Below are 27,388 nucleotides of genomic sequence, written 5' to 3' on the forward strand. Positions count from 1 at the left end.
AGAGTAAAAAAGTCAGGTTTCTTGCTTTAGACTGCATAAATTTCATATGAATGTAACTAAAGATGAGATGAATATAAATTCATATTTATATTACTGAGATTTACATCACAACATAAGCAATATAAGTATTTTAAGGAAGTGGTCATTCAAAGCCCTAGATACATAATGGATGAATAATGGAATTGAAAATAGCAAAGGGAAAACAATTTAACATGCAGCTATTATGATTTTATAATACTAATATGGAAGTAATGGAGCTTTTCCCTTTCTGAAGAACGTTTAGCCAGTAATTTCAATGTAAGTCATCAATTGTAATGAGTCTAAAGTCTTTTCCTCCGAGATATCCAAGAGTACTATAGTCATCCTCTGAAGAGTAAATAAGTAATTATTTTCATTAGCTTTGCTTAATATTAATTTACTTGTAGCAAATAGGTTTAAAAGTCTTTTCTTTCTCTCAATTTAATAACATACATTTCTATTTCTTCTTAAAAGCCTGAAATCACTATTTCAAAGTAGCATAAGCAGGAAAACAAAATAACCTGACACAACAATCACAAATCCTAAATTATGTGAAAAAATCCACAATATAAAAAATAAATCTGAGGAAGAGGAAAAAAAATGACAGAATAACAACAGAAAATTATCCTAGCTATCTCTAATAAAACAGAGATTTAGAGTCGTAGCAGGTACTCCACAGCTAGAGGGTCACATGAAATCAGCTATAATTATAGATATGCAGCTATAAATATAGATATAATTATAGACATACAATTCATAAGAAGGTTTTATACTGTCTTCACAAGAAAAGAGAAATCTATGAAAAGGTGCCACCAAGGAACACATTGGGCAACACATTCAAAAGCACATGTGCAGTGTGGAAATAAAAGGCAACATGGAAAAAAAAGAAAAAAACAGGAACAGAAGTGTACATCAGAGAAAGCCACATCCATATACATAGACAATTTGCCATACCACTGGACAGTCCAAATGGTCACTGGAACCACAAATATTAACATCACAACATCTCACCACAACTGATTTCTATTCCTACACTTAGTGGACTTGACAAAAATGCAATTCCAGAAAAACACATTACAACTGGAAGCCAAACCAAGACCCTGCAAATCAACTAAGAACATAGAGAGTCACCTATTAATATCATATATCCCCTTAAAGAAAACCTCCAAATGGACAGAAAAAAATCAGAAAAATACAAAAAAAGTAATGTCAAAGTAGTATTATTCATACAGTAAATATCCAGGCATTAGAATAGACAATCAAGGACGTAGAAGATAGTTATCAAAATGTATTACACATACTGCTGGAAAATGTGATTAATGGAAAGATAGAAAACTTCTACAAGGAAAATTGTGAACAAGATGAGACCAACCAGTCATTAGCAAAATAATTCATGGAGACTTCAAACAGAAAGATAAATAAATTCTGAGAAGGCAAGGGAGTCCAAGAACAAATGGATGCCTAGTTAAAAGATATGACATAAGACACAGTTAAGAAAACAATCCTTACATCTCCCCCAACCAAAGAAAAAAATGTCCAGAAAGTTCATACAAGACCTAAAACAAAGCTTTAATAAAGAGACAGAACCCCTAAAAAATGACCAATTAGAAGACAGGGAAATAAAAAATCAAAGTAGAAGTCTCCACAGCAAATAGATGACATTGAAGATAATCTCAGGGTCAAAGACAGAATAGATCTAATAGGAAAGAGGAAATAATCATTTAGAACAAATCCAAGAAATAAGAAATGATCTTGCCAGAACTTCAAGACTCAGTTAGAAGATCAAATTTCAGGGAGATAGGTATCAAGAAGGAGAAGAGCAAGATACTAAATGGATGGGAAGCATATTACAGAATTCTAGCAGAGAACAGGCCAAAAATCCAACGAGAAAGGCTCATTCAAAGAAGAGAAGCCTTTAGAAACCAATCAGAATTCTAGAACTGAACAATCCACCACCACATCATAATCCATTAGAGGATTATTAAAGATCAAGGAAAGGATTCTTAAAGATGCCATAGAGAAAAAATTAATTATTTATAAAGGATATACAGTCAGAATAAATACAGATTTCTTAACTGATATGGTAAAAAGGAGAGCCTGGCATTATATGTGACAAACATTAAAGGTAAACAACTACCAACCATGAATACGTTCCCAAGCCAAACTCTCCTTTACATTTAAAGGATATATAAACATATTTCATGACAAAGAAAACTTGAAACAAAATATGTCCACCAAATTATCAGAATAGAATATGATTAAATATATCCTACATAGAGAAGATCAAGAAGAGGAACTGATCATATAAAATGTTCCCTACCAGAAAACAAGGTAAATATATTAAGAGTAGATGAGGGACAGCTCCTAACAACAGGTGTATAACATAGCAGGACTTATCAGATATTTCTGTCTTAACTCTCAATATCAATGGACATAAATTTCCAAATAGAAGACATAGATTAGATAGTTGTATCAAAAACCAAGATGCATCCATTTAGTATCTATGAGAGACACATTATCAAACGCATTCTATGAAGCTAGAATTAGACTCCTTCCCAAATCACATAGGGACTTACCAAAGAAAGAGAACTATGAACCAAACTCTTTGATAAGCATTAATGCAGAACTTCTTAATAAAATTCTCACTAACCAATTTCAGCAACTAACAAAAAAATCATATGTTATGATCAAATAGGAATCATCTTGGATATGATTTGAGTCAATATTCTTGTCAATAAACATAATACAAACCATCTGCAAAAGCAGGGACAAGAAACACATGATCGTCAATAGGGATGTAGAAATAGCTTTTAACAAGCTCCAATACCCCTTTATGATTAAAAGGTCTGGGAACCTAGGAATGCATGGAACATTCCTCAATATTAAACTGAGTATGTATATGACACAGATAATTAGCATTTACCTAAGGGTGGAAGCATGAAAACATTAACATGAGGAATGAGAAAAGGATGTCCACTCTCTACTACTCGTCAATATGGTGGTGGACTTTCTTGCAAGAGCAATAGACAAGAGAAAAACATAAAGCAGATCCAAATAGGGAAGGAGTAAAACTATCCCATTTTACAATTGAAATGATCCTGTATTTAAAGGACCCTGTGGATTCCTCCCTCTAGTTAGTAAAGGTGATGCTAACCTTCAGCAATGTAGCAGGGTATAAAAACCACAAGAATCAGTAGTTTTTCTGTTACCAACAATGGGAAGATCCACGCTGAAATCCAAAAAACAACCTCATATGTACTAGCCTCAAAATCAAATCAAATCTAAACAAAACAATACAACAACAACAAAACTAGGAATTAATTAATTTACCTAAAATTGTGAAGGCCCTATATGTGAAAACTTTAAAAATATAAACAGGGAAATTGAAGGAGATTCAAAGAAATAGAAAGTATTTCAATGCTCCTGGTTGGAAGAATTAACATTTTGAAAACTGCAATACTTCTTCTAAACAATTGGCAATGCAATACTCATCAAAATCCCAACAATATTCTTCAAAGTAGAAGAGAAGCAATGCAACTATAATATGGAATTACAAAATTACAGATGAAACAGAATGCTTAGAAATGAATACATGGGCCTATAGTCATCTTACCAACACAAACGCTCACACACACACACACACACACACACACACACACACACACACACACACACACACAATGGAATTATATTCACCCATCAGAAAGATGACTTTTCACCAGTAGTAAGGAAAATGAAAGGTTTGGGAAAACTATATTAAGAGAAAAGACAAAGTAATGCAGACTCAGAGCAATATAGGTTTCATGGATTCATTCATTTATGATAGCTAGAAGATGCTTACAAATCTATAAGTAAACAAGACAGATTCTACCTCGTCCATTAGAATGGCCATTACTAAGAAAATTAACTATAGCAAATTCTGGCATGGATGTAGCCAATTGGGAACTCTATTACACTGTTGGTGGGACATTAAACATGTTCAACCACTGTGGAAGGCAGTACCGAGTTTCCTGAAAAGAGTAAATATAGATCTCCCTTAAGACTCAGTAATTCCCCTCATGGGCAGTAATCCAATAAATAACAAACAAGCTCACATGAAAGCTACCAGCATAACCGTATTCAGGGCTCAGGCCCAGAGTTCAAGGACTGGAAAAATGTTACCACTGCTGGTATTTGTTTCCGTAAATATGAACCGTTTTATATAAGATACCAAATCAATCTATTTGCAGTAGCTAGATTAGGACTTAAATGTTAGTGGGTGATAAAATGGCTCCTTTGTTGAATGTTAGGAAGAGATGTAGGTAGTCCATGAAAGGGAGATTTTGTTGTTGTTGTTGTTCGAGGGGCTTGAAGTCTGGACTTGGACACTGTCCCTGAACTCTTCAACTCAAGGTGAGTGTTCTACCACTTGAGTGACAGTGCCACTTCTGGTTTTCTGATGGTTAAATGGAAATAAGAGTCTCAGGGTCTATCCTGCCCAGGCTGGTTTTGAACTGTAGTCCTCAGATCTCAGCTTCCTGAGTAGCTAGGATTACAGCTGTGAGCTACTGGCACCAGGTAAAAATGGGGGATTTTTAGAAATGAAAATCCACCTCTTCACCTGTGTCTAAACCTCAGATATTACTATTAGAACACTTCACCTTCACCTCATTTCATCAGACATTTGTAAATTTTCTCTTTTCCTTCATGTGGGAATACTGCAGTCAAGATCAACTCAGCTGGGGGACTGGATCAATTGTATGGTAATTGTTAGCACCTAATTTAAGAACTTTTACGTCAGAAGAAATGAAACACTCACTTGGAATAATTGTTTTCTCTTTTTATTACAAATCTGTGCTTGATTATTCCCTAATGTGATATTGGACTTCCTAATAGAGTGATGAAATTTTCTTTATTTTCAACCTTCTCCCACATGTGGTCAAATATTTAAGAATTCAAAGATTTGCACTGAAAATTAATTAAGCTGACTTCTAAGAAAATGCGCATTTCTGGAATTTGGTCTTCTGTCATATTCTTACATGCACAAGCTTTCTATGATTTATTTGTACTACAAGGAATTCTACTTTCCAATCTTTGTGTGACCAATTTTAGTCTGATCAGTCTTTCTGATCCTCTCTCTGGAGTCTCATTTGAGTCTGCCTCATAAAAAAGATATTAGTTATCAGCTAAATGATTCTCAGCTTCTGTTTTTTGCCTGACTTCTTGTAGGCTGTGATAGCAACCCTGCCTGGCTGTGCTTACTGGAGTGTGTGTGTGTGTGTGTGTGTGTGTGTGTGTGTGTGTGTTTTGTTTTAGATATCTAGGATTACGATTCAAGGTAGTAGTTTCTCTGGGCCCCTGTGATCCCCTGGCCTAGAGTCAATGAGTTATACTCCTTAGGATACAAAGAACAACTGACTAAATTCCTGTTAATTGTCTCAAAATGAGCCAATCAGGCATCCTTGCAAAGCCATCAATAATGCTTTGTAACCACTTACAGAAGTCGTCTATCAAGATGGCTTTTCAAAGTTGACTGTGAAAAATATTCATTTCTAAGTAGGCACCATAAAGCAGATCACATTCCTGGGATCAGACTTTTGGAAGGAAGGTTCCCCTTCCTTCCGTCTCTTATGATAGTTCAAACCATAATATTCTTCAGTTGTGGCCAGCCTGGAGCACATATTCCCAAGAATATTCTGTAAATATGGGGTAAATACTTGTCTACTACAGACTGATTTATCTTGCTTTTATCTGTTGTTATTTTCATTACTTCAAACACATGGATAATTTATATTGGGATTAGACAAAGGATTAATGGAATAAACATTCAGTTTACTTTCATATATCCAATATAATACACTTAACCCGTAATGGACAAATAAATTCAACTCTAGAAACAATGTCAGGAATATAAAATAAGCTTTAATACGTATAATCTGGTACACATAAACCATCATCTACAGAAAAATTCAGTCTCTCTGTAAATATTTATTTGGTATGAAATAATAAAAATTTAATTAATGAATATCACTTTTAATTATCATCTGAAATAGTCCTCGTGTATATAATTGTAAATAATTTTATAAATGTCACCTACACAAGAATTTAACATGCATGTAGAAATCAAATTTCCACAATTTAAGCTATATGAGAGGGATCGTACCCTCGTGTACTATGTGGTGTGAATTTTGCCACAGTGCTGAACCCTTCCAAATAATACCAAGGGTCATGTGTAATAATTTATTATTTGATGTTAAGATGATTGCTAAGTGTAGAATACACTTTGAATTATTATATTAACTCACAGAAATGAAGCAATGATTTGTTATTTGTTTAAATTCTAATGCTTCTCAATTTTATAATTCATTAAATATATTATTAAAATTATTTTCACTTTCTTCTTTTCTATAGCTGATGAAATTAAAATTATATATTAAACATTCAATGTTAAGAAATCAATAATAAGTAAACTATTATTAAAATGATATACTATTAAACTGTGATTTGAATTATACTTCTAACAAATTGTGATGTAAACAAGTCAATAGAATTAAGGGTGATCATTTTTAAACTTAGCAGCTTGTTATTTTTTTTTTATTTTATTTTTTGGGTCCGATCGTGGGGCCTGAACTCTGGGCCTGGGCGCTATACCTCATCATTTCAGCTCAAGGCTAGCGCTCTACAACTTGAGACCCAGCACCACTTCCAGCTTTTTTCTTTTTGCTTATGTGGTGCTGAGGAATCGAACCCAGGGCCTCAGGCATACAAGGTAAGCATTCTAGCACTGAGCCACCTTCCCAGCCCAGCAGCTTGTTATTTGTTTCCTAATTGTGTCATTTGTTATTCTTGGTCCAAGTCATCTCTTCATCTTAATTGTTTAGTTTTCTATTTTATCTCAATTGGTTTGCTGATTGTGCATTTTGTTTTCCCTTTTTAATGACCGACATGAGGCTGAAAATCTGTATGCTAGTTTATTACTTCCTACATTAAAGTCAAATTGCTGCTCTCCACAGCTGTTCTACTCTACGATGCTACAGTATTTCCCCCACTCCCATCTCCTGTATTGCTGCTCTCATATATTTTATTTTATTTTTTATTTAAATTTTATTGTCAAGGTAATGTACAGATGGGATATAGTTACATAAGTAAGGTAATTAATTTATTTCTTTTCTAACTTGTTAACCTTTCCCCTATTTTTCCCTCTCTTCACTCCCAACGCCCCCCCACAAGATTATTTACAACATATTGACTTGTGATTACCACTGTTGCATAGGTTCCCCCTTTGTCCTTTGTCTCACCATTTTGTTTCTTTTTTCTTTCCCTTCCCTAGTTCAGACCAACATATTTAAAATACCCAGGGTATCAAAATCAAATACAGTGACTACAGGGGATAAACCTTAAGTGGGGAAAACACAAAAGCATAAAAGGAAATCACAGTACATTAAGAACAACAACAACAAAGAACATGTCTTGGAGTTCATTTCACTTAGAATCACCTTATACAATCATATGTACATAGCTATTGAACTATTCTGCTCATCTACTAAGATTATCCTTGATGTACCCAATAATGCTCCCCTATTACCCAGTAATCCCACTTCTGGGCATATAACCAGGTGATCACAAACAAGGCCACAGTAAAGCTACTACTGTGTATCACAGTAATATTTACCAAAAATGACACACACACTCTCTCTCTCTCTCTCTCTCTCTCTCTCTCTCTCTCACACACACACACACACACACACACACACACACATGCACAGATAAACACACATGGAAAACTATGCTTCAATCACAAAGAATGTGACCACCTCATTTGTAAGGAAATGGAAGATCTTGGAAAAAATCATATTAGTGAAGTAAGCCAGACTTAAAGACACATAGGTCCCACGGTTTCCTTTATTTGTAATAATTAGTTTACATGAATGATAATCTCACGTATTTTAATTTGACATTTTGTTCTATGTTGAGCGTGCAACATTATTGCTATATTTTTTGTTATTATTTCTGCAAATAGGCAGGTATACTTAAAGAATTACATTCATCTTATCCATTATTGAAGGAAGAACAACTAAAAGAGTAACCACTACTAGGAAGAACAACTCCTACTTAGCTTCATTCCTATGTAAGGCCAATGTTGTCCCCTGTATCCTCATGTTGTACATTACAACTCTATACCTGGTCATAATGTATATCTAGTATCTTATGCATTGTGAACTAAATGCCCGAACTAAATGCTTTACTTTAAAAAAAATTCTGTCAATGTTTGAGGATGGTTTGTGTGTGTGTGTGTGTGTGTGTGTGTGTGTGTGTGTGTGTGTGTGTGTATGTTTACAAAGATCAGAACATAACATTTTTCTTCATTTCGAATACATCTTACAGGTCATTGTAAGTTGTGGCTAATGGGAGCAGTCTCTTGTTATTTTAAGGATGAAACAGAAAAAGATATTTGTGCATGTAACACAGTTGCTTTATTAGTGTCGTTGAACACTGAACTTCGATTTACATCTTGGCTGTTGTTGTGAATAATGTGAATAACAATGAACTACAGATATATTTACGAGTTACCCAGAGAGAAATAATCACATGATTGGTGGGTCAGATGATATTTCAAGTATGATTTCTTTAGAAAACTGCATACTACTTTCTACAAGGAGAATACTAAACTGGATTTTGTCCAAGAGTAGAAAATTTCCTTTTCTTCACACTCTCACCAACATGATTACCTTTTATTCAAAAGGGAATAAAGGGCAAATTTTTACTATCTTCAGTACCCTAGACTGGCTTAAGACCGAAATCCAACCTCCTAAATGCTTGGAATTACAAACTTTTACCACCACACCTGGTTCCTTTGATTTTTTTTGATAAGAGTTATAATAGTTATAAAGTAGTATCATAGTAATTTTGAATTACATTTCTCTAATGACTTCTTCTCACAGCATTAAGCCAGCACAGAAGTTGTATTAATCACAACTGTGTAAACCCACTGGTGATATAGAGGGGTTTATGGAAAACATGTCTATTCCAACTTTTGTCCATTTTTAATCAAGTTTCTTGTTAATCTCATCTTTAATCTCTCTATACAAAAATAATTAATTCAAGGTAGTAAAAAGGAAAAAATTAAGCACCTCCTAACATTTTTCAATTTTCAATAACATGATATTGCTTAAATCATTTTCTGTTTATGCTTGAGACTATATAACAATTTATTTAGACCTTTTACATATCTATATATATTTTATTTATTTTACATTGATTGCTCTTTCCAAACCTGCGTGTCTAATTTTGGTTTTTTCAGTCTTAAGAAGTTCAGATTTCAAACTCAAGAATAAATGGATGTAAGCAAACAAAAAAATACAGTTCCTCTCATCTGATAATGCCTCTACAAGAATGAGAAAAGAGTTCATCATTCTAAGGACCCTTAACTCTTAAGATAACATTTGCTATAATGCTAATGTTATTACCATTTTAGTGTTGGGAAAAATTGTAATTAAAGGCACTAAGTGCATGGCCCAAGACACACAGTGAGGAAGGAAATGAGTCAAATTTTCCAAAAGTCTTCCAGCAATACACAAAAGGTAGATAAATTCTCCCATTCACTGATACTCTCAATTCAATATTCATACTGTCCAAGAAATAATAGCATAGCAATTATTGCCCATGGTAATTGTTTTCTGTTACATTTTGTCTTCAACACAGACTGTGTTGGTGACATTGGGTTATCATGCACAGAGCTGAGCTTATAAATTATGGTCCAAAGAGAAGCAAATTTCTTCTGTCCCATAGTTCCAGTATCATTTTTAAAAAGTACTAAATCTTTTAAATATCATCACTTACTGTATTTTAATAATTCAAGAATGAAAAATTTCACATATAATCACTCCAAAATGCTTTAAGACTAGGAGATGATAAAACAGGCCTCTGTGAAGTAATTTTTTTTCTACTTTTAAAATTATTCTGAAAGCCTGGTACTGGTTTGTCACACCTGTAATCCTAACTACTTGGGATACCTACTAAGGAGCCTGAGATATGTGGATAATATTGGGAAGCCAGCAGGACAAAATAAATTCATGAGATTATTTTTCAAAATTTTAACGAAATAGCAAAGGGCCAGGAATGGAGATGTAGCTCATATAATAACTCACCAATCTAGAGAGAAAGACGTAGCGAGATGTTTAAGCCCTGATTTCAAACTCTGAGCATGCCAACACGCAGGAATGCACACACACTCACTTTTTCAAAATATCTTCATATCAGTGTTTTGCATTAATTTCTTTGTTAACGATATTATATGGGTAAAATGGGCTTCATAAACTCTTCCATCTCAAAACATTTTTATACATTTTTGTTGTAAAAATACTGTACAGAGGGGTTATAGTTATATGAGCAAAGTAATAAGTACATTTCCTATCAAGCATTGTTACCTCCTCCTTTGTTTTTCCCCCACCATTCCTTCCCTTACACCTCCACAAGTACACTCCTCATACCCCAAAGCCCCACCAAATGTCCCTAGCCTAAATTGTAAAGTTCGTTTTTCAAAATAATGTCTTGTGCATCTATTGTTATACAATGGGTCAAACTGTATTCCTATTTAAGCATGTTGTTTTATTCCTTTCCCTCCCCAAATTAGAGAAGTGTACATTCAAGATGCAGGTGCACCAACATCAAATAAAGTGAAAACAGGGTTATACTGTTGGGGAGGAACGTATAAAAAAGAAAAACAATCACGTCGTACATTATAAATATATGAGAAACAACAGCAAGAAAGAAAAAAAAACACTTGTGTCTATATCTTGGGGGTTATTTAGCTTAACATCAACTTATCTAGTCATATACACATAGGCTTTCAACTTTTCTGCTTATCCCAGACATATACTAGTTATTGCAAATAAGGGATACCATAGGACCTATGTTTCTTTGGAATTGGCTTACATCAGTTAATATAATTTTTTTCCAAGTCTTTCCATTTCCTAACAAATTGAGCGATGTCATTCTTTCTGATGGAGGCATAGAATTAATATACATATATATATATATATATATATATATATATATATATATATATATATATACATATATATATATATAGTATATGTGTGTGCGTGTGTGTGTACACACAAATACACACAGAACATTTTCCTTTTTTGTTTTTTAGAGCAACTTAGTTTTCCACTTTCATCATTTTTTCAAATGTTTTTATTGTGATTAAGTGGTTACAAATTTCCCAAATTTCACAATATTGTGGGATAGTGATGCTTAGTTTAAGTCACAAACACATTCTAACTTTGATGGAGCAAATTGTCTATTATGGTCTACAACATTTATGAATTCAATGAGCTTTGCAATAGAGTTATTTCTTCCATATGTAAACTTTTTTGTTTTGAAATATGTATATTTCTTTTGTATTGCATAGCATAAGCTGTTCCCTCTTTCCCACTTGTTCCCTCCCTCCCTCCAGTGACATTGAGTTGCTTAGTTCATTTTGGTCAATGTCCAGCACAGCTGATGGATCCCACTGTTGTATGTTTTTCCCTGATTCCCTCTAGTTCTTTGTTGTCCTCCTGGTTTCCCTTCAGTGTGCACATATGACGGGCAGAATGGGGTTATTTAGTAGTGATTCGAGCAGATGAGTGGAAGTTCTTGGTTTCTTAAGTGTTGTTAATTTTGTCATATCACCTTACATTTTGGATTTAACATCTACTTATCACGGAGACCATGTGCCATTTGTCTCTTTACTTTTGGCTTAACTCGCTCAACATGATTTCCTGTAGCTTGATTGATTTCCCTACTAATGCCATTATTTTGTCCTTTCTAATGGCTGGAAAATATTCTGTTGTGTATAGTTACCACAGTTTTTTGATCCATTCATCTCTGGTGGGACATATGGGTTGTTTTCATATCCTGGCTATTGTGAACAGTGCTGCAATAAACATGGAAGTGCATTTGTCCTTGAATATTGCTACCTGTTGTTCAGGATAGATGCCTAGAAGTGGTATGAGTGGGCCATAAGGAAGGTCAATATTTATCTTTCTGAGGACTCACCAGACTGCTTTCCAAAGTGGTTGTGTAAGTGTACATTCACACACACACACACACACACACACACACACACACACACTCACACACACACACACACACACACACAGAGTGAGAGAGAGAGAGAGACAGAGAGAGAGAGAGAGAGAACATTTTCTTGATCCATTCTTTTACTGAGCAGCATCAGGGTTGGTTCCATATCTTAGCTATGGAAAATAATGCTACAATAAACATTGTTGTGGTGGTAGTTTTAGTATGGACTGGTTTGTGATCATTTGGGAGAATGCCCAAAAGTGGGATTGCTGTATAATAGGGAGCTCTATGTGGAGGCTTTTGAGGAACCTCCAAACTGCTTTCCAAAGTGGATGAACAAGTTTACACTCCCACCAAGAATGCCGTAGGCTTCCCTTCTGGCCATATCCCTTCCAGCATCTGTTGTTGTAAAAATATGGAACGATTCACTAATTTGTACATCATCCTTGTGCAGGGACCATGCTAATCTTCTCTGTATGTTCCAATTTTAGTGTATGTGCAGCCAAATTGAGCACAAAACATTTTTTATATATATAAAGTAATTGATTTTCTTAAACTAGACAATTCAACAAAAATAAGTTCAAAAGAATTGTGAAATTTTAGAACCATGTGTTTCTTATATAAGCATACATTTAAGAATAAAGTCAAGATTGACATATCAAAAACAAAATAATTCCAGATATTTGTTGTTCATGAGATTTGTAGGAGGAGGAGTTCAATTATTCTACCAAAGGCACTTGTCATAATGATCATTGCAGCAAATGTTAAGGTTTGTTAAAAGTTTTAATGTTTTAAATATGTTTAATTTTGGGATTTGCTTATATATGGCAAAATTAAGTCATAAAAATTTTTGATAACGTATATAATATTTCTGGTAGCATGTACTAGTAAGTATGTACATTGCAGATTTTATAGAAACTTTACTAATGAGAAGTTGCAAAGACTGTGTAAAGAAGCCGAGTGAAGAGTTAAGATTTTAAGTACACAGTTTCTGTTAAATCTTTAGGGCTCCTTTACGTTATATGTTAGTGATGAACAAATAATGATATAATCCACATACAAATGATGAGATGAACTATAAATAGTAATCTTAGTGAGTAAATTTAAAGGCTACTTATAGCTTTATCCAGTTTTAAATGTACAGGAATATGAGAAAATAGTAAACTCTACTATGTACACTTCAAATACTGAAAACCCTGGTAATTGTTTTGTTTTTTATTTTAGTAATCATTAATATTTTATTATTGTTTTCTTTATTTATAACAACTTTTTGTGAGTCATGATTAAGAGGTACTTTGAGAATATTATTGGGATGGCCACACAATTTTTCATAGGTGCATGTGAATTTACAAAGAGCAAAACTAAAAACAAAATATTGATTAAAAATTATATCAAGTAGAGTCTGAATCAGGAGTGTTGATAAATGTCCACACCTAAAATCTTAACCCTAGGCTGGAGCATCTTATTTAAATATTGTTGAGAATTTCAAGACTTCCTTTATGTAGGGCCCTTAGAAGTATGTACAGCATGCATGTGTACAAAGCCAGTGACAACAGACAAATATGACTAAGTTTCCCCAAAAGGAATCTATGAAGTCAATAGTTATCTTCCCAAGCAGATGAAAAAATGCATCCAAAATGATTCAGTGCCCCTACATTTGTGGAGTTATTTAAGTTATGGATTCTTTGTTAGACATATTCTTTTCTTTTAAAAATTGTCAAATATTAGTTTATAATAAACTTTGTCTAGTATTTCTTGGTTCAAAACATAAATCTTGATACAGTTGATGTCACTTGGCTTTCTTACTATCTCAGTTCAAAGCCAACCTAGGCAGGAAAGTCTGTCACATTCTTACCTGTAACCAAACACCAAAAATGCCAGAAGTGGAGTTTGGCTCAAGTAGTAGAGTCCTAGCTTTGGGGGAAGTTGGCCAGGAAAGACATTTCTTCAGGGACATGGTCCAGCCTCTGAGTTCAAGCTCCAGAACCAGGACAAACTAAACAAACAAACAAGAAAAAAACGCACATATTTCTTTGGGACCATCCATAAAGCACTGGTTTGAGAACAGACTCCTTTTGCTGATCATACTCACTGAATCCTGCTTTTTTGGAATACTAATTGCGCTGGAGAATTCAGGACAAGACTAAATGAATTAATAAGTGACTCCTGCAACAACAGAATCATCTCAATAGTGAAACATCCATGCATAAGACAAATTAAAATCTCCAAGTCTTGGTTTCCTTGCAAAAGAAAGCTTTTAAAACAATGTTTATTTCCTTTTGTTCTATGCTGGCCTTCAATTAGCACATTGTTTCCTTTTGAAATGCTTTCAAGAAGAAGTTTTCAGACAATTTTTATATGAATAAAGAACACACTCGAAAAAAGTCAAGGACAGTTTCTTCAAGCGTGGATTCTTTTTTTTCTAACAATGAATATATATTTTTTACAGTGAAAATACTGAACAGAGTGGTTACAATTACATGTGCAAGATAATGAGTACAGTTTATATCAAGCATTGTAGCCTACTCCTTGGTTTCCCCTTCCCATCCCTAGACATAAAAGAAATGCAAATCAAAACAACATTGAGATATCACCTCACCCCAGTTAGAATGGGTATAATCAAGAACTCTAATAACAACAGATGCTGGAGGGGATGTGCAGTCCCACTTTTGGGCATTTACCCAAATGTTTACAAACAAGACCACACTAAAGCTATGAGCACAACTAAGTTTATTGCAGCATTATTTACAGCTAAGATCTGGACTGAGTACATTTTTTATCAAGCAATATAGCCTATTCCTTGGTTTCCCCTTCCCATCCTCCCCTCCCCCCTCCATCCAATCCTCCTCCCCTCAACAACAAAGTTGTAAAGTTCGTTTTTGAAATAACGACTTGTACATCTCATTGTTGCAATGGGTCCACCTGTATCCCTATTTAAATGATTTGTTTTTTTTCCGTTCCCCTCCAGAAATTATACCGACATCAAATACAGTGAAATCAGGGGTTATTGTTATCCCGTGGGGAAGGGACATAAAAAGCAACAAGGAAATCATCTTATAAATGTGTTAGAAAAAGTCACATGAAAGAACAAAAAATATTCGAATACATATCTTAGGGTTCATTTCCCTAACATCAACTTATCTGATCTTTTCTGTTTGACTCAGACATATACTAGTTATTGTAAATAAGGAAAACCATGGGACCTATGTTTCTTTGGGCGTGGCTTACTTCAATTAATGTAATTTTTCCAAGTCTTTCCAGTTCCTAACAAATGGGACAATGTCATTCTTTCGGATGGAGGCATAGGATTCCATTGTGTATATATACCACATTTTCTTGATCCATTCATCTACTGAGGGGCATCTGGGTTGGTTCCATACCTTAGCTATGGTAAATAAGGCTGCAATAAACATAGTCGTGCTGGTACCTCTAATGTGGCCTTGTTTGTGAACATTTGGGTAAATGCCCAAAAGTGGGATTGCTAGGTCTTAGGGGAGCTCTGTGTGGAGTCTTTTGAGGAATCTCCAAGAACCGACTTCAGGACCACTGGAATAGAATTGAAAACCCAGAAATGAACCTACAAACCTATAGCCATCTAATCTTCGATAAGAGAGCTAAAAAAATTGAAGAAAGACACCCTCTTCAGGTAAAATGAATGTTTTCAGGCTTCATAGAACTAGCACAAAGACATCTTTGGACATGAGGTAACACGCCTTTCAGAGACAACTTAGTAAATACAAAATATAAAATTTAAATGACTTATAAAAACATTATTCATGTACATATGGCCATATAAGATAATGTTAAGAAAAATGAAACCCAAGATAGGGACACAACTTGTTTATTCTTTATTGAAATTGTTTTTAATGTATCTAAAATGTACTATGTGATTTTTTCGTTTCTCCTCCATGTTCTTCCCGCATGATATAACTCCTGTTTTCACTGGATATGATGTTGGTGCCCTGCATCTTGCATATACATTTTTCTAGTGTGGGGAGGAGAAGGGAAACAACAAAATGCTGAAACAAAGATTCAGGATGACCTATTGTAACAATGATATGAACAAGACACTATGTAGAAAACGAATTTTACAACTTGTGGAGGGGAGGGGGAATTGGTCAGATGGGGAGGGAATGGATAACACAGAAAAAACAAAAGAGGATGTAACAATAAGAAATGTACTCATTACCTTACTTATGTAACTCTAAGCCCTCTGTACATTATTTTTTACTATAAAAACATAAAAGAAACCATTATCCATGAGTACATTAACTTCAAATTCCATAAGTGCTCTTAAATTAAATTTAACTTGGAGAAGATTCTCAGAAAAGTTTATTTGTGTGTGTGTTGTGAATTATTTCCCAAGTGTACACATGTTAACAGTAGAAGAAACAATAGTAATAATAAGAAAAAGAAAAGTTCTGTGTTTAAGTCCAATGGTTCAATATACTATGGAAGACTCTGCAAATAAGACAACATTGAACCAATAAAGCCAAAGCCATTATGTAGATCTATGGGAGTGACATAGAGAAATAATTAATACTAAGAGGAATATGAACCATGAGGCCACTCTCTTTCAACTTCTATCTCTAAATCATGGTTGCTAATCACGCAAATTTGTAAAATGTACAATTGAAGAATAATTCTGGTTCCAAAGTAAGTTAGATATAAGAGCATGGACTTAACTGGAAAAAAAGTCCATGGTGAGAAAGCAGGAATTATACTAGCAATGAACTGGTGGCCAAGATCTCATTTCTTTTTCTTTCTTTCATCTTTTTTCTTTCTTTTTTTTTTTTTATGGTTGAGGCAGGGTTTGAACTCAGCCTGGGAAATATCTCTCCATTCTTCAGCTCAAGACTAGTGCTCTACCTGTTGAGCCACAGCGCCACTTCCAGTTTTCTGGTGGTTAATTGGAGTTAAGTGCCTCAGAACATTCCTTTCCTACTCATACAGGATTTGAACTGCAATCCTCAGATCTCAGCCTCCTGAGTATCTAGAATTATAGGCGTGAACTCAAGTGATGGAATGCTAGTGATGAGCAAGGTTGCTGAATGAGGTTGCTGAGGCTTTTGCATACAAACATACACATACACACAGAGGCACATATATGTGCAAACACACCTGCACAAATAAAACAACTCTCAGAATATGGAGAAATGTTAGAAAACAATAGAAAATATATCCTGAGTAAGACTAGATCAAGTGATAATTTTTAATATTAGAAAGTCCTCAAGTGAAATTTATTCAAAGTTTGATAATATTACATACCTAGGGACCAGAGATAAAAAGAAAGTCAGGTAATCATTATTAAAGGGACTGGATCCATGGAAGAATGAATCAGAGACCCCTGCAGGTGCATCTGAAAATGTTCATATCCTGTGTGAAATGATAGAACATCTTTGAAAATAGTACATAAACAACTTGAGGAGTCAGTCTAATGAATAAGATCATAGGAGAAGTTGAGAATTGCTAGTCTGTATCTAGATTAAATAAACCACCAAACTATGGAAGGGCAATTTGATACAAGCCTGGAATTCTAGCACTCAAGCTAAGACAGGAGATTAGAGAGTGGGATTACATAGTGATACCTTCCCTGGACCAGGTAGTATAATTTTGTCTCAATGAAACAAACCAAACAACAAGAAAGGAATACACAGTTGGAAGTTTGGGCTAATTTTGTCATTATGTTTTGAGAAGGCAAGTTTCCTATTGAAATGCAACTCATATATAATCCTCAGTTGTGTTTTAAATGCTCTCTGCATTACACAACATTCCTAGATGCAAAATGGCTCATGATTCCCAATCAAAAATTTGAAAAAATAAGCATCATTCTGTTGGATTTCAAAGAAATAATGAAGGATTACAAAATTTTAAGCCTGGAAAAATACAAAGTTCATCTAATGTAGGACTTTGTAGATCTTGCTAAATTAGAATTTATATTTAAAATAAATATTTTGGTTTTGTTTCTAATTTCATATTCTATAGGATACTACAAAATTCTTTTTAAGTAGAGGTTTTAATTCACAAATTCACACATGAATCAGGCATTTTATTTGCTTAAAATATTCTTTCAAGCGAGGTATAATTAGAACTTAGTTAATTGATAATTCCAACAGTTCATGTATAAAATGAGATAGTGTGAATAATCTGCACAGAGTTGCCAACAAATGGATGATATTAATTTATTAATTTAGAACAAGCAATTTTTTGAGGCTTTGGTGTAACATGGTATGAAGACAGTAATTGTGTGAGGTCTTGGTTCTTCTATCTATTTGTAATACAGGAAGAAATTTCCTTAATTACATGCCTCTGTATACAATGAGAAAAATGCGAGGTTGGAGTTGGTTTTATTTTTTGGTTTGTTTTCAGGTTTGAACTCTGGGCCTGGCCACTCTCTTTGAGCCGGTTTTTGCTCAAGGCTCATGCCCTACAACTTCAACCTCAGTGCCACTTGAGTCTGGCTTTTCCTGAGAAGTTTATTGGAGATAAGAATCTAAGGAATCTTCCTGACTGGGTGGGCTTTGAACCATAATCTTCTGATCTTAGCCTCCTGAATATCTATGATAGATAAAAATATAAATAATATTTGCAAGTGCTCTGATTTCTAGAAATCAGAAAAATGTTGCAGCAAAGTTTAGTGTAGTGTACTTTCCACAATAGGAAAGGCATCATATTAGCACAAGTGCAGTATTTTTTCACAATAGTGATAAGCTATTCATGATGTGAATTAAGGGAATTTTAAGGTGCACCATACAAATTGGAAACTGTTGGGCTAGGAAGACTTTATGGCATAAAAACTTGGGATTGATGATCATAGAAATAATAGCTTACTCTGATGAACAAATGTTTACTCTTGAGGAATTAATTATTACACATACTTCATAGTTATATCCTCCACCAGAATGTGGCTATTTTTTGTTGATTTCTCAATATGTAGCACCCAATTAGAAACTGCAGTTATTGCAGAATTAAATAACATACAAACAGGTACTGTTTTGAATATCTCTGATATGGAATGTTCAGAATTTGAAAATGAGTAGTTAGTATTTGTAAGAACTTTGAAGAACACATATATTATGTCCTTTTAACAATTATTCAGTTTTAAAAGTTAGGAGTTTCCATAGAATTAAACTGTTTTCTGTTTTACTATGGGACAATATTAACTTATAATTTTTTTTGAAAATTATGACAGATATATTGTGAAAATATTGTATATTTGGATAACATTCAAGTTGATGAACCTCTGATAAAGAAAGGTGTAATTAATTCAAATTAGATGCCAAATAGTGCTCATTTTTTAAAAGGTAATGCACATAGGATAATATTTACTATAGCAATACAGTGAAATTATACTTTATGTAACTTATTTTTGTTTAATTTTATTTTTAAGGTGATATATACAGGGGTTGCATTAATTGTAAAGTAGTGAATACATAACATGTCGAAATTTTACCCACTACCTCATTTTTCTCACACTTTTCCTTTCCCCCCAAACCCCTCACAAGTTGTAATGTAAATTTCCAACATTTTGTCTTGTGAGTACTGCTATTGCACTGGTTTGCACTTTGTCATTTGTCTCCCCAATTTGCTGTTCAACTTGCCTTCTCAAATTAAGATAAATGCATGTGCAATACACACAGTACTGAAATCAAATACAGCAGGGGATAAACTATAGGGGAAAACACAAAAGAAAAGAAATCACGTAGTACATTTAAAAAAAAAAAACAACCACAAAGAAAAACCTCTATTTCCATATCTAGGTGTTTATTTTGCTCATCCTATATGCAAAGCTTTTGAGCTATTCTGCTCATCTGCTAGTGTTATTCTATACATATCCTATTATTACAGATGAGGGAAACTATGGAATCTGTTTCTTTGGGTCTGGCTTATTTTATTTAGCAGGATTTTTAAAAATCTTTCCATTTCCTTTTGAATTGGAAGCATAGAATTCAACCATATATATATATATATATATATATATATAAACAAAATGTGATATATATACATATATATATCACATTTTGTTGATTCGTTCATCTACTGAATGGCATATTGGTTTGAAAATGTTTGCATGTAAGTATTACTTAGGGTCATTCAAAAATGACAGATGACACCTCCCCAGAAATACTAAAATCGTGATTTCTTCTTAAGAAAGGATTTTATGGTGGTACAAGTGTTGAAATATCTGGATGAATGTAATTTATATCTTGCACTGAATTAGGCAGGAAGATATCTAATATTATATAGGATAAAAATGGTAGTGACAAAATATTCCCTTGAGAAAGATATAGGAGTCTGCTAGAAGTATGAAGAAATTCAGATAATTTTAAAGAATTTAAAAATACAAGCTCAAATATGTTTCTTTAAATAAAAATTATGTAAGTGGAAGGGCAAAAGAAGGAGAAGACAGGAAAGTAACTGACAGCAGATCATTGTCCCAAGTTAGAGTATAAAAAGTCATAATCTAGAGTTCGGATGAAGATGGCAGAAGGTCTAGGCTAAACGAGCTATCATGTAGACAACAGTTTTAGTGTTCCAGTCAACAGTCCTAGGCTAGAGAATCACACCCAGTGTGCCATCAGAGTACAGAGAGTTTGGCCAGAGATGGAATATCCAGGCAAGGAAACAGATCTGAGAATCAGGGGCCTGAGCCAACATGCCTACAGAGAGAGTCCAGTCAAAAAGATGCCAGACACAGTGTGCGTATTCTACTCAACACCAGGAAGAACTGACAAGGAACAGATATATTCATGCTGCATATCACAGACCATAGAGGGCCCAGTCACCAAGATTCTGGCATGAATAGAACCCTGACATCCTCACTCCTTCTCAGAAAGCAGAGGAAGGAAGGTGGCCCCTCTCCCACCACCAGAGAGCTCCATCTTTGATACTGACAAAGGCCCAGAAATTGATACTGACAAAATGCCCAGACTTTTGACTGTGCAACTACACGACTTTGGTTGATGCTTGCCTTAAAATAGTGTTCTAGCACAAAAATGGATTCATGGAATCCAATAAAAGACAGCTGAAAGAAGTCAGGGAGACCGGACAGGGAATGTTGAATGGAGCCCAACAGAAGGAATGGGAGTCCAAGGAAACCATAACTGATCAACTAAGTGATTTGAGAATAAACACAACACCAGATTCAAGAAGCTTTTAGAACCCCAAATAGAACAGACCATGACAGGATATCACACCGTGACATTATACTCCCCACAGCATCAATTCCAAGGAAAAAATCCTTAAAGCAGTCAAGGAGAAAAGATCAACCACTTACAAAAGGAAACCAATTAGAATAACTTCAGATATCTCAGTGGAGAAAATTACAGCAAGAAGAGCTGCCATGCCCTAAAGACAAACAATTATCATCCAATTATACTGTACCCAGCTATACTCTCCTTCATAACCGAAGGCCAAATTAAAACCTTCCATACCAAAGAACAACTGAAACAATATATATATACACCAAACCAGCCCTATAAATGACACATAACAATGTATTACACATAGAAAATCAACAAGATCACAATAAAGGCAAAGAAACCGCACTCAAACTGAGAATCCAAGAACCATAGGAAGAACCCAGTTGCTGCAGCCCCCAAGAAGGGGCATAAAATGGCAGGAACTCCCAAACAGCTCTCAATTCTAACTCTCAACATTAACGGATTGACTCTCCAATTAAGCGACATAGACTGTCAATTTGGATTAAGAAGCAAGATTCTTCTATCTGCTGCCTTCAGGAGTCTCATATTGCCCATAAAAACAAACACATTTTCAATGTGAAAGGCTGGGACAAAATCTACCAAGCAAACGGCCCACATAAACAGGCGGAATTTGCAATCCTAATAACAGATAAAATAGACTTCTAATTAAAATTAGTGAGAAGAGATAAGGAAGGTTGCTACATACTAATTAAGGGATCTCTCCTTCAGGAGAATATTACAATTTGAAATATCTATTTGCCAAACAACCAAGAACCCAAATTTCTTCAAGAAACACTACTTTCCTTCAAATCTGACATTGATCCAAAGACATTAATTGTTGGGACTTTAACACACCACTTTCCCCACTAGATAGATCAACTCGGGAAAAACTCAACACAGAAACCGCATATCTAAACACCTGCATAGATCAACTATATTTAACAGACATCTACCGTATATTTCACCCAGCAGCATCAGAATACACGTTTTTCTCAGCAGCTCATGGCACATTTCTCACAATAGACCACAATTTAGGTCACAAAACAAACTTTTCCAAATTCAGAAACATAGAAGTTATACCTTGCATTCTCTCACACAACAAGGGAATAAAATTAGAAATCACCACCAAAAGCCACTGAAGAAAGTCCTGTAACACATGGAGGCTGATAAACACACTGTGGAATGACCAGTGAGTCATGAAAGACATTACAAAGGAAATTCAAATATTCATGATATTCATCAAAGATGAACACACAAATTACCACCTACTCTGGGACACAGCAAAGGCAGTACTTAGAGACAAGTTTATAGCCCTGAGTTCCAACACAAACAACTTGTAGATATCTGAAACCAACAATTTAATGGGACATCTGAGAGCCTCCTTGAATAAGAGCAGGAAGATAATCCCTAATCCAGTAGATGGAAAGAAATGATTTATATTAAATCAGAATTAAAGAATTAGAATCCAAAAATACCACAGAAAGAATCAACAAAAGAAAGAGTTGATTCATCGATAAAATTAACAAAATTGACAGAACTTTAGCAAATCTTACCAGAAAAAGAAGAGAACACACCCAAATAAATAAACTCAGAGATGAGAATGGACACATCACCACAGAAACAACCAAGATTCAGAACATTATAAGGGAATACTTCTCAAAACATTATGCTAATAAGTTTGAGAACTTGGCAGAAATGGACCTTTTCCTAGCAAATATTGACATGCAGAAACTAAAGCAAGATGAGTTAAACCATCTTAACAGGCCCATATCCAACATTGAAATAGAAACAGCAGTAAGAGTCTTCCCATCTAACAAAAGCCCCGATCCTGATGGATTTACAGTGGAATTCTACAAGGCCTTCAAAGAAGAGCTCACACCAACACTCCTCCAAATCTTCAATGAAATTGAAAGAGAAAGTTCATTACCGAACTCATTCTATGAAGCCATCATAACCCTCATCCCAAAACCAGGCAGGCAGTCTTCAAAGAAAGAGAACTATAGACCCATTTCTTGGATGATCATTAATGCAGGAATTCTCAACAGATTTTTGGCCAATCGACTTCAACAATTCATCCAAAAAATCATACACCTCGATCAAACAGGATTCATTTCAGGATTCATTTCATGCAAAGTTGGTTCAATATACACAAATCAATTAATATAATTCATCACATCAACAAGAGCAAGGACAAGAACCACATGGTTATCTCAATAGATTCAGAAAAAGGATTTGACAAGATCCAACACCCCTTTATGTTGCAGATTCTGCAAAGATTAGGAATCCAGGGAACATTCCTCAGTACAACAAAGGCTCTATATGACAAACTTACAGCCAGCATTATACTTAATGGTGAAAAACTAAAGCCATTTCCTCTTAACTCAGGAATGAGACAAGGATGTCCACTTTCTCCACTTCTCTTCAATTTAGAATTAAATGCCTAGTTAAACCATAAAACCAGATGCAAACATTAGGGAGATCCAAATAGGGAAAGAAGAAGTAAAACTCTCCCTCTTTGCAGATGGCATGATCTTGTATTTAAAGAAGCCCACGGACTCCACTCTCAAATTACTTAAGCTGATTTAAAATATTGGTAAAGTAGCAGGGTATAAATTTAACGCTCAAAAATCAATGGCTTTTCTGTATGCCAACAATGAGAAAAGCATGCTGAAACCAGAAAACAACTCTATTTGTCATAGCCTCACAAAAAATGAAATACCTAGAATTTAACATACCCAAAGAAGTGGAGGATCTCTATGATGAAAACTATAAAAACTTGAAAAAGGAAATCAAAACAGAACTTAGAAAGTGGCAAAAAAAACTCCCATGCTCCTGTATTGGAAGGATCAACATCGTGAAAATGGCAAAACTTCCCAAGGCTATCTAAAATTCAATGTGATTCCTATCAATATTCCAACATCATTCTTCAAGGAAATAGAAAAGGCAATCCAAAAATTCATATGGAACAATAAAAGACCCCAAATAGCAAAAACGATCCTTAACAGAAAGAACAGTGCTGGAGGAATATCAATACCAAATTTCAAACACTACTACAAAATCATTGTAATCAAAACAGCTTGGCACTGGCACAAGAACAGACCTCAGGACCAATGGAATAGAATTGAAAACCCAGAAATAAACCCACAGACCTATAGTCATCTAATATTTGATAAGGGAACTAAAAAAATAGAATGGAAGAAAGACAGCCTCTTCAGTAAATGGTGCTGGCAAAATTGGTTAATCACTTGTGGAAAATCAAAAATAGATCTATAATGTCATCCTGCACCAGAATCATATCCAAATGGATCAAGGACCTCGGAGTCAAAGCAGACACTCTGAAAACATTACAGGTCTGAAATCATTACTAGGTCTCCTTGGCATAAGCCTAAAGTTTCTTAAAAGAGACACAGAAACACAACAAATCAAAGAAAATTTGGAAAAAAGGGATTGCATTAAGTTGCAGAGCTTTTGCATGGCAAAGGATATAGCTAGCAAGATCAATAGAAAGCCTACTTATTGGGAGAAGATATTCACTAGCCATACAATGGACAAGGTTATCATATGTAAACTATACCTGGAACTCAAAACATTAAATCCACTAACAACAAATCCTCAAAGAAACAATTGCCCAATAAATAAGTGGGCTACATTGCAACAATGAGATGTACAAGTCGTTATGTCGAAAATACAGGAATATCATGAGCATGAGGAAGCTACTCAAAGATTGATACAGAATTGCATGAGCAGCTTGAGAGCACTCAAACAGAAATAAAGGAATGGTGTGAGCAGGCTGAGATCTGTCAAAGAGAGCTACAGGAATCGCATGAACGGGAGGAAGCTAATCAAAGAGTAATACAGGAATTGAGAGACCAGGATGAGAATACACAAAGATAATTAAGGCATTCATGGAATCCATAAGTGGTGAACTAAAAGAACTCAAGGAGTCCACAAAGGGAATACTGAATCTAACCCAGAAGAAGGAATTGGAGTCCAAGGAAACCATAACCAATCAACTAAGTGATTTGAGAATAAACACTGAACACCAAATTAAGGAAGTAAAGAAGTCCATACAAGATCTAAAACAAAGCTCCAACAAAGAATTTGAAGCCATCAAAGCTGACCAACTAGAAACAAAAGAAAAAAAAAACAAAGTAGAATGTCTTGATAGTAGGTTAGAACTTGCAGAAGATTGAATCTCCAGGATTGAAGACAGCATGGATATTATAGAGAAAAAACATATAACCATCCAAGACAAATCCAAGAAATACGATAGATCTATTCAACATTTGGAAGACACCATCAGAAGGCCTAATCTGAGGATAATGGGTGTAGAGGAACACTTCAAAACAAGTTAATGGTCTAGGAAATTTGTTTAACAGGATCCTAGCAGAGAACTTCCCAAACATGAAAAAAGATAGACTTATTCAGATACAATAAGTTTTAGGACTCCAAATAGACCAGACCAGAATAGGACATCCCACTATCACATTATAATCCACAATGGATCAATTCAGACCAATGAAAAGATCCTTAAAGCTGTCAAGGAGAAAAGATGAATCACCTATAAGGGGAAACCAATTAGAATCACCTCAAATTTCTCATCAAAGACAATCAAAGCAAGAAGAACCTGGAATGATGTATGCCATGCACTACAGACAAACAACTATCAACCAAGAATACTGTACCCAGCTTACTCTCCTTCATAACCGAAGGTAAACTAAAAACCTTCCATACCAAAGAACAACTGAAACAATATATATCCACCAAACCAGCCCTACAAAAGATTCTTAATGATTTTCTACATAGAGAAAACCAACAAGACCACAATAAAGGCCAAGAAATCACACCCAAACTGAGCACCCAAGAACCATAGGAAGAACCCAGTTGCTGCAGCCCCCAAGAATGTGCACAAAATGGCAGAAACTCCCAAATACCTCTCAGTCCTATCTGTCAACATTAACGGACTTAACTCTCCAATTAAGCAACATAGACTGCCCAGTTGGATTAAAAAGCAAGATCCTTCTATCTATTCCCTTCAGGAGTCACATCTTGCCCATAAAAACAACATTTTCAACATGAAAGGCTGGAACCAAAGCAAACGGCCCCCATAAACAGGCGGGAGTTGCAATCCTAATATCAGGTAAAATAGACTTCAAATTAAAATTAGTAAGAAGTGATAAAGAAGGTCACTACATACTAATAATTAAGGGACCTCTCCTCCATGAGAATATTACAATTGTAAATACCTATTCACCAAACAAAGGAGCACCCAAATTTATCCAAGAAACACTACTTTTCCTCATATCCCACATAGATCCAAAAACATTAATTGTTGGGGACTTTAACACACCAATTTCCCCACTAGATAGATCAACTCGAGAAATCACAAATCTAATCAACTGCATAGACCAACCAGTTTTAACAGATATCTACTGAATATTTCACCCAGCAGCATAAGAATACACGTTTTTCTCAGCAACACATGGAACATTTTCCAAAATAGTCCACATTTTAGGCCACAAAGCAAACTTGTCCAAATTCAAAAGCATTGAACTTATACCTCTCAGACTACAAGGGAATAAAATTAGAACTCACCACCAAAAGCCACCAAAGAAAGTCCTGTAACACATGGAGGCCGAACAACACACTACTGAATCACGAGTGGGTCATGGAAGATATTAGAAAGGATATTCAAATGTGCATGATATTCAACAAAAATGAACACACAAATTACCAGCTCCTCTGGGACACAGCAAAGGCAGTACTCAGGGGCAATTTTATAGCTCTGAGTTCCTACATCAACAAAGTGGAAAGATCTGAAACCAACAGTTTAATAAGGCATCTGACCCTCCTTAAATAAGAGCAGCAATATAAACCCCAATCCAGTAGAAGGAAAGAAATAATTAAAATTAAGTCAGAATTAAATAAATTAGAATCCACAAAAAACCATAGAAAGTATCAACAAAAAATGAGTTGGTTCTTCTAAAAAATTAACAAAATTGACAGACCCTTAGCAAACCTTATCAGAAAAACAAGAGTACAACCCAAAAAAATAAACTCAGAGATTAGAATAGAAACATCACCGGAGAAACAACCAAGATTCAGAACATTATAAG

At 34.8% G+C, this 27,388-nt stretch overlaps 1 non-coding gene across 1 annotated transcript; it reads right to left on the bottom strand.

The window, feature by feature from the left end:
• Nucleotides 1-12,478: 12,478 nt before the first annotated feature.
• Nucleotides 12,479-12,584, bottom strand: LOC122121683. Its single transcript, XR_006150010.1, has one exon. It is a non-coding gene; the product is annotated as a U6 spliceosomal RNA (small nuclear RNA).
• Between the last annotated feature and the right edge of the window lie 14,804 nt (nt 12,585-27,388).

The sequence above is a fragment of the Dipodomys spectabilis genome, unplaced genomic scaffold, assembly GCF_019054845.1.
Source record: "Dipodomys spectabilis isolate Male_0828 unplaced genomic scaffold, ASM1905484v1 ptg000193l, whole genome shotgun sequence".
NCBI classification, from domain to species: Eukaryota; Metazoa; Chordata; class Mammalia; order Rodentia; family Heteromyidae; genus Dipodomys; species Dipodomys spectabilis.